Source organism: Capra hircus, chromosome 8 (genome assembly GCF_001704415.2).
Source record: "Capra hircus breed San Clemente chromosome 8, ASM170441v1, whole genome shotgun sequence".
In the NCBI taxonomy this organism is placed as follows: Eukaryota; Metazoa; Chordata; class Mammalia; order Artiodactyla; family Bovidae; genus Capra; species Capra hircus.
The window spans coordinates 3,819,678-3,828,801 of NC_030815.1; positions in this window are offsets into that span (position 1 = coordinate 3,819,678).

Consider the following 9,124-nt stretch of genomic DNA (forward strand, 5'->3'; position numbering starts at 1 on the left):
CATGATTTGAAGCACACATATGCAAAAAAAAAAAAAAAAGTGCACATATGTGTGCTGATGCTGCTGCTAAGTCGCTTCAGTTGTGTCCAACTCTGTGCGACCCCATAGACGGCAGCCTACCAGGCTGCCCTGTCCCTGGGATTTTCCAGGCAAGAGTACTGGAGTGGGGTGCCACTGCCTTCTCTGACAATAAGGTTAGTAAACTCATCCTTCATGTCACATAACGACCCCTTTGTTGTTGTTGTTATGATTAAGAACATTGAACCCTAATCTCATAGCAACTTCCGCAAGTAAGATGATATCAACTGTATCCACCATGCTGTACTTAATATCCCTGGAATTTATTCATCTTTTAACTGAAAGTTTGTTTCCATTGACCAACGTCTCCCTGTTTCTCCCACCCATCATTCCCTGGCAACTGCCATTCCACTCTGTTTCTATGAATTGGTTGTTTTTAGATTGCACACAGAATTGAGATCATGCTCTATTTGCCTTTCCCTTTCCCTCTGTGTGTGTGACATTTTCCTTACCATTGATTCATCAGTGGCTGCTTAGGTTGTTTGCGTATCTTAGCTATAGTGAATAGTGCTGCAATAAATATAGGAGTGCAGATATATCTTTAAAACAGCAATTTCATTTCCTTTAGATAAATACTTAAAAGTATGATTGCTGTATCAAACAGTAGTTTTGATCTTTAATTTTTGAAGAAAATTTATACTGTTTTCCACAATGGCTGCAGAAATATATATTCCCACAAACAGAACTCCAAAGTGCCCATTTCTCTACACCTTTCCAGTATTTGTTATCTCTCGGCTTTTACTTTTATTTATTTTTCAATAGCAGTAATTTTAACAGGTGAGAGGTGATATCTTGTTGTTTTGATATGTATTTACCTGATGATTAGTGATGTTAAGCACCGTTTCCCAAAGTTGTTCTTTACTTGTCCTCACGGTAAAGAACCTGCCTGCCAATGTGGGAGAGGCAAGAGACACGGGTTCAGTCCCTGGGTCAGGAAGATCCCCTGGTGTAGGAAATAGCTACCCACCCCAGCATTCTTGTCTGGAGAATTCCATGGACAAAGGAGCCTGGCGGGCTATAGTCCATGGAGTCGCAGAGTCAGACACGACTGAAGCAGCTTAGCACATCACACATACTTTCTTTGGAAAAATGTCTATCCAAGTCTTCTGCCCATTTTTAATTGGATTGTTCGGTTATTTTGCTATTCAGTTGCATGAGTTACTTATGTATTTTGGATATCAGTCCTCCTTAATCAGATATGTGATTTGCAAATCTTTTCTCCCGTCTCATAGAATGCCTTTCATTTGTTCATTGTCTCTCTTGCTGATGAAAGGTCCTGAGCTTGATTTCATCCCACATGTCCGGTTTTGCTCTTGTGCTTGTGCTTTCAATGTCACATCCAAAAGGTAACTGCTGCCACGCCTGATGTTAAAGAGTTTTTCCTGACTTTTTCTTCTAGGGATTTTATACATTCAGATTTACATGTGAGTCTTTAATCAGTTGCTATTTAATCATTGAGAGTGGTGTGAATTTTATTCATTTCATAGAGCTATTCAATTGAACCATCACCCATTTTTTGAAGAGAGCTTCCCTGGTTGCAAAGAATCTACCTGCTGATGTAGGAGTTGCAGAAGACACATGTTTGATCTCCGGGTCTGGAAGATCCCCTGTAGAAGAAATGGCAACCCATTCCAGTATTCTTGCCTGGGAATTCCCATGGACAGAGGAGCCTGGTGGGCTTCTCAAAAGAGTTGGACACAACTCACCACTACCACCATTTGCTGAAGAGACTGTCCTTTCCACTGGGTATTCTTGAATTCCTTGTTGAGTGTTAGTCAACTATGTATGCATGAGTTTATTTCTATGCTCTCAGTTTTGCTTCCTTGATCTATGTGTCTGTTCTGGTACCAGTACCATACTGTTCTAATTACTGAAGTTTTATGATTTGGTAAAAACAAAAGGGTGAAGTCTACAGCTCTTTTTTTTTTTTTTTCAAAATTGCTTTGGCTATTCAAGATCTTATATGGCCTCATACAAATAATAGATCTTTTTTTTTCTTTATTTTTCATTTCAGTGAAAATTTTCGTTAAACTTTAACAGGGATTGCAATGACTTTATGTATCATTTTTTAAATTTAAATTTATTTATTTTAATTGGAAGCTAATTACTTTACAATATTGCATTGGTATTGCCATGCATCGACATGAATCTGCCACGGGTGTATACGTGTCCCCCATCCTGAACCCCCCTCCCACATCCCTTCCCATACCATCCCTCTGGGTCATCCCAGTGCACCAGCCCCAAACACCCTGTATCCTGCATCAAACCTGGACTGGCGATTCATTTCTTATATGATATTATATATGTTTCAATGCCATTCTCCCAAATCATCCCACCCTCTCCCTCTCCCACAGAGTCCAAAATACTGTTCTATACATCTGTGTCTCTTTTGCTGTCTCGCATACAGGATTATCATTACCATCTTTCTAAATTCCATATATATGTGTTAGTACTAATCTTTTTGGATTACTTCACTCTGTATAATAGGCTCCAGTTTCATCCACCTCATTAGAACTGATTCAAATGTATTCTTTTTAATGGCTGAGTAATACTCCATTGAGTATATGTACCACAGCTTTCTTATCCATTCATCTGCTGATGGACAACTAGGTTGCTTCAATGTCCTGGCTATTATCAACAGTGCTGCGATGAACATTGGGGTACATGTGTCTCTTTCAATTCTGGTTTCCTCAGTGTGTATGCCCAGCAGTGGGATTGTCGGGTCATAAGGCAGTTCTATTTCCAGTTTTTTAAGGAATCTCCACACTGTTCTCCATAATGTCTGTACTAGTTTGCATTCCCACCAACAGTGTAAGAGGGTTCCCTTTTCTCTACACCCTCTCCAGCATTTATTGCTTGTAGACTTTTGGATCACAGCCATTCTGACTGGCATGAAATGGTACCTCATTTTGGTTTTAATTTGCATTTCTCTGAGTGATGTTGAGCATCTTTTCATGTGTTTGTTAGCCATCTGTATGTCTTCTTTGGAGAAATGTCTATTTAGTTCTTTGGCCCATTTTTTGATTGGGTCATTTATTTTTCTGCAATTGAGCTGCAGGAGTTGCTTGTATATTTTTGAGATTAGGTGTTTGTCAGTTGCTTCATTTACTATTATTTTCTCCCATTCTGAAGGCTGTCTTTCACCTTGCTTATAGTTTCCTTTGTTGTGCAGAAAAATTTTTTTTTATTTTTTTGAATTTTTAAAAATATAAATTTATTTATTTTAGTTAGAGGTTAATTACTTTACAATATTGTATTGGTTTTGCCATACATCAACATGAATCCACCACAGGTATACACGTGTTAGGTCCCATTTGTTTATTTTTGCTTTTATTTCCAATATTCTGCGAGTTGCGTCATAGAGGATCCTGTTGTGATTTCTGTCGGAGAGTGTTTTGCCTATGTTCTCCTCTAGGAGTTTTATAGTTTCTGGTCTTACTTGTAGATCTTTAATCCATTTTGAGTTTATTTTTGTGTATGGTGTTAGAAAGTGTTCTAGTTTCATTCTTTTACAGGTGGTTGACCACTTTTCCCAGCACCACTTGTTAAAGAAATTGTCTTTAATCCACTGTATATTCTTGCCTCCTTGTCAAAGATAAAGTGTCCATAGGTGCGTGGATTTATCTCTGGGCTATTTTGTTCCATTGACCTACATTTCTGTCTTTGTGCCATACCATACTGTCTTGATGACTGTGGCTTTGTAGTAGAGCCTAAAGTCAGGCAGGTTGATTCCTCCAGTTCCATTCTTCTTTCTCAAGATTCTTGAACATGGGATATTTTCCCACTTACTTGTGTCCCCATCAATCTCTTTCATCATATCTTAGAGTGTTCAGCATATAGCTTTTTCACGCCTTTCTACTTTGATCTTTGCTATTGCCTTCCTTTGCTAACCTTAGTCTTAATTTCTTATTTTCAGTTTTGTTAAGATGTAAATTAGGTTATTTGAGCTCCTGCTTTTTCTTTTCTTTGTTTAAACACTTATTGCTATAAATTTTTCCTCTTCCCATAAGTTTTGGTATGTTGTGCTTGCATTTTGTTTATTTCAGGATATTTTTCATTTTCCTATTGATTTCCCTTTTCAGAAGTTATTCAGCAGTGGGTGGATTAATTTTCTCATGCTTGTCAGATTTCCAATTACCTCATATTCTTGATTTCTAGTTTCATACCTTTCTGTTCAAAAAAGATACATGCATGATTTCCATCTTTTAATTGTGCTTTGAGTTCTGCTAATATATGATCTTTTCTGAACCATTTTCCAGAAGCACTGGAGAAGAATTGACTGTTGCTGCTATTCCATACATTTCTGTTGGTACTTTTGATCTAAGGTGCAGTATACATCCATAATTCCTGTATGGATATTATGTTTTAATTATTCCCTGAAAGTGGGATATTGAAGTCCCCTACTGAAGTTTGGTGATGGAGGGTGGGCTGGAGGCCTCCTACTTTGTCATCTTGGTCACATCACTTCAGGAAAACACACACACACACTCACATACACACATTTTATAAAATGAGTAAATAAGTTCCTACTAGCATGAGAACATATAAAATTCCACTATTTTTTCATGAAATTTTTATACTAGCTAAGGTTTAAATTCTAAGAATTAACTAAAAGGAATTTTTAAGCACACTATTCATATTTAAATTTATACAAACTTATTTAGATGGCTTTATTAGTGGCTCTTCATGGCAAATAGATGGGGAAACAGTGGAAACAGTGACAGATTTTTTTTTTTTGTGGCTCCAAAATCACTGCAGCCATGAAATTAAAAGATGCTTGCACATTGGAAGCAAAGTTATGATCAACTTAGACAGCATATTAAAAAGCAGAGCCATTAGTTTCCAACAAAGCTCCATCTAGTCAAAGCTATGGTTTTTCTATTAGTCATGTATGGATATGAGAGTTGGACTATAAAGAAAGCTGAGCGCAGAAGTATTGATGGTTTTGAACTGTGGTGTTGGAGAAGACTCTTGAGAGTCCCTTGGACAGCAAGGAGATCCAACCAGTCCATCCTAAAGGAAATGAATCCTGAGTATTCATTGGAAGGACTAATGCTGAAGCTGAAACTCCAATACTTTGGCCACCTGATGTGAAGATCTGACCTATTGGAAAAGACCCTGATGCTGGGTAAGACTGAAGGTGGGAGGAAAGGGATGACAGAGATGAGCTGGTTGAATGACATCACTGGCTCAATGGACATGAGTCTGAGCAACTCCAGGAGTTGGTGATGGACAGCGAGGCCTGGCATGCTTCAGTCCATGGTGTCATGACTGAGCAACTGAACTGAACTGAATTGGACCATGGATCTCTGTATTTCTAATTTATATAGAAAATATCTGAATGACTGTATTGAAAAAAACTAGTGACTTACATATTGACACTGTAGATTGGAAAATATATGAATACTTTTTTAAAATGTAAAAATTTTGAGTGTTGTATTTTTCTTTTTCATTTCTTTATTTTTGTTAATAAAATTAAGAATTTGGACAGACAAAAATAATTTTATTCCACAAAAAGGGTTAGAATTTCCATTTTGATAAATACTAATATCTAGTAACATAAGCAAAATTCTACTGCTTGTTTCTAAACCTAAATAGACAAATTTATCACCATGAGTTTGTAAGCTATAACTGGATACAGGGGACTTGATATTTATGTTAACTAGATTTCCAATCCATTAAATAGGAAATATTTAAAATACTTAATTTATGAAGTTCTCTGAAGATAATGAAACTAGTATCACAGGGGAAAACATGAGCTTCAGAATAAAATAAAACAGGGTTCAAATATAGACTAGAATTTACTCTGTGATCTTAGTTGTGTTATTAACCTAACAGGTTAATGAATGAGAACATCACTCAGTGTTCTCATTCAAATTTTGAAGATATTAAAGCAATCAATCTGTAGAAGGTCCTCAGTACATCTCATGACATGGTGCTCGTTTCATCCTTCTCTCCTTTTCTTGTGTTTTACTAGTTCTCTAAGTGTGATCTAAATCAGGAGAACTTGCAGAAAGTCCAAGGATGGGCATTGAAGTTTTGAATGAATTCTGTAAATGTGCCTGTTGTAGATAAATGCATGTGTGTGCCTTTTATGCATGTTTAAAAAATATTTTACATTATAGACTTTTTAAAAAATAGTTTCATCAGATTAAAAACCATTACTCTTCTCTACTAACTCACTCTATTTTATTGTGAACAACTGACGACCATAAGACAGTTACTGGCGTCATGTTAGAATGTCTCATTCTTTGAGGCAAAATGGACTCTGTATGAAATTTTATTCATAAATCAAGTTTCTCTCTCAGGGTATATTTGAGCAGCCAATAATATAGTTTATAATATCACTTATTAACACTGCAAAGTTGCAAATACAAGAAAAATAGCAACCGGATTTTATCATCTGTTCATCATCACACCCTCATGGTTTGGGCTCTGGTGTGTGTTTTTCTGTGGCTTTAAGGCAGTACTGGCAGCCACATTTCCTGCTTGTGAAAATGATTCTCACTCTTTCCTAGAAACCTCCTATTATTTCTCCCTTGAATTCTTCCTCAAAAAACTGGTTTCTTCATGTTTATTCCTAGGGGAATTTTTGCAACTATACCATCATTGTGTTGCAACTTGTATCCTATTGATAGCAAAACACACATTTCCCTGGATAATGTCCGAGTGCCGACAATGCCCCCTCCACAGCTTCATAGGACCTGATGCATAGAGGTCCCCAATATGGTTTTGTTGAATGAATGAAGATGTGAGCAAACAATTGGGTATATAATTGAGCATCCTTTTATTTCACATTTAACAAAGTCAACATCCTGTCTGTCTTTGAGGGATTATACAGAATTGTTTTTTGCTTAATTTGCAAGCATTTTATTTAAATTCTGGTCCTTTTATTGATTCACATAGTCCTTGATCAATAAACATAGGTCACTTTGATAAAACTCAGTTTTGAAAACATCTTTGACAATTGAGAGAGCATAAAACTGACTTTAAAAAAAAATCATGCTGATATTCCTAGGATACTGTTGTATTTAAGAAAAGTTGAACAGACTTGACTTCAGGTAAAACTTTTACTGTTTGTTTGTTTTGTATCCCAGGCTTTTTTCTGTATTTCTCACAGTAGCAATGACAACTATTTGGCTATTCTCTAATAATGTTCTTGATCTATGATGTCTGTTTCATCTCATGATCTATAAGCTTCAGAGATTATGTGAGCCCAGAACAATCCAGAAACAACTCCTGACCAGAAAAGAGAGCTGAGCATCACATCACTCATTCTGATATATTCAAGCTGTTAAGTCACTTGACAGGAAAAAAAGTCAAGAGAGATTAAGAAAAAGACAACAGCAGTTGATGAATAATTTTTCTTTTTTACACTATTTCTGCATTTACCATCTATGAGCAGTGAAATCTAACTGAAAACTTTGATGTGATGCACCAGTAAATAATATGTCCATCAGATCATTTCTACTGTATTTCTTTCACCTTGAGTTGTTTGAAACTCAAATTGCATTTTCTTCAGTCTTGTACTTCTGGCCCTTAAATCCATCATTATTCTTAACACAGAGAAAATCCTCAACATCAAAATAACCAAGGAATAAACATATATACACCTACACGTGTGCATGTGTGTGGAAGGGTGTTTGTACATGCATGTGCTTAGTCACTAAGCTGTCTCTGACTCTCTGCGACCCCACGAACTGTAGCCCACTGGGCTCCTTTGTCCATGGGATTCTCCAGGCAAGAATACTGGAGTGGGTTTCCATTCCCTTCTCCAGGGGATCTTCCTGACCCAGGGATCAAACCTGCACCTCTTGAGTCTTCTGCATTGGCAGGCTAAGTCTTTACCACTTAGTCATCTGGGAAGCCCACACAGTGTGTGTATATATATATATATATACACATACATACATATATATATATGTGCTCATTTTACATAATGGCTTTTAGTAACTGAATCAGATTGTACGCAATGACTTTTAGAAACTAGATCCTCACAAATACACACATGCACACACACACAGTACATATATACAAATAAACTAACTTGACATGTTGTTGCTAGTGTTCAGGGTACACTACCCCAATATGGCACCTTGAATATTTGAGGAAGCTGAAGGAATTTGAGAAAGAGCAAGTCTGGACAGGACTTTCTGACATTCCCCTGAAGCAGGTCACAAGACCATCATTTAAGAGGTGCCTTTCCAGTACCCAGAGAAAAGGAGCATCATTTCCTCTGGGGCAAAGGGACAGAATCTGAATGGACAGACCTTGCTAAGTTTCCTCAGTTGATTACTGTTTGCTCATGTCTTTTTGGCTCTATCATTGTTTCTAGGACTCGCTGTTCTTCAACAAACCTGGTATGGAAACACTAGGTCTAATGGTGTCTTTGAGTCTTCATTTCCTTGTGAAGGTTCCTATGTGGTATAACACACACATTAAATAACATTGTATGCTTTTCTGTTGTCAGTCTCTTTTGTTATGGAGACTCAGCCAAGTAACTAAATGGGTAAAGGAATGATAATTTTCCTCTCCTAAAATGTTATTTAGTAACTGAAAAAGAAAAAAGCCTATAGTGGTTTTTAGAAATTGGAAGCTCATTACCACTCTTCCTAGTGTAACTCCCAAAGGAAGGGGTTTGTCTCTTTAAGTGAGAATAGCTGTTGGTCATAAACAAAACATGGTGCTCAAAACTAAAACTGTTTGGTGGCATTTTAGAGGGTTCTAAAGAGCTCTGGTAGTCCTTTATGTCTCGACATAGAATTCGGTGAGAAGCAAAGTGACAGATAAGTGGCTTATTAGAACAGAATGCTTTTAAGGCTTGCAAGTGGGTGAACAAGAAGGCGCTGCACCTTCAAAACTTAGTTTCATAGTCAAAAGAAAAGTGAGGAGGGGGAGAAGAACGTCTTTGTTTTTCCTGAGTAGACATCACACTTTCATCATCAGCTCCTCATCTACGTTAGGAAGGAGAGTTTTCTTGTCCTATGTGATCAAGCCAGGTCCACAAAATATTACTTCTTATGTGTGTAGAGAGCATGTCCTAACC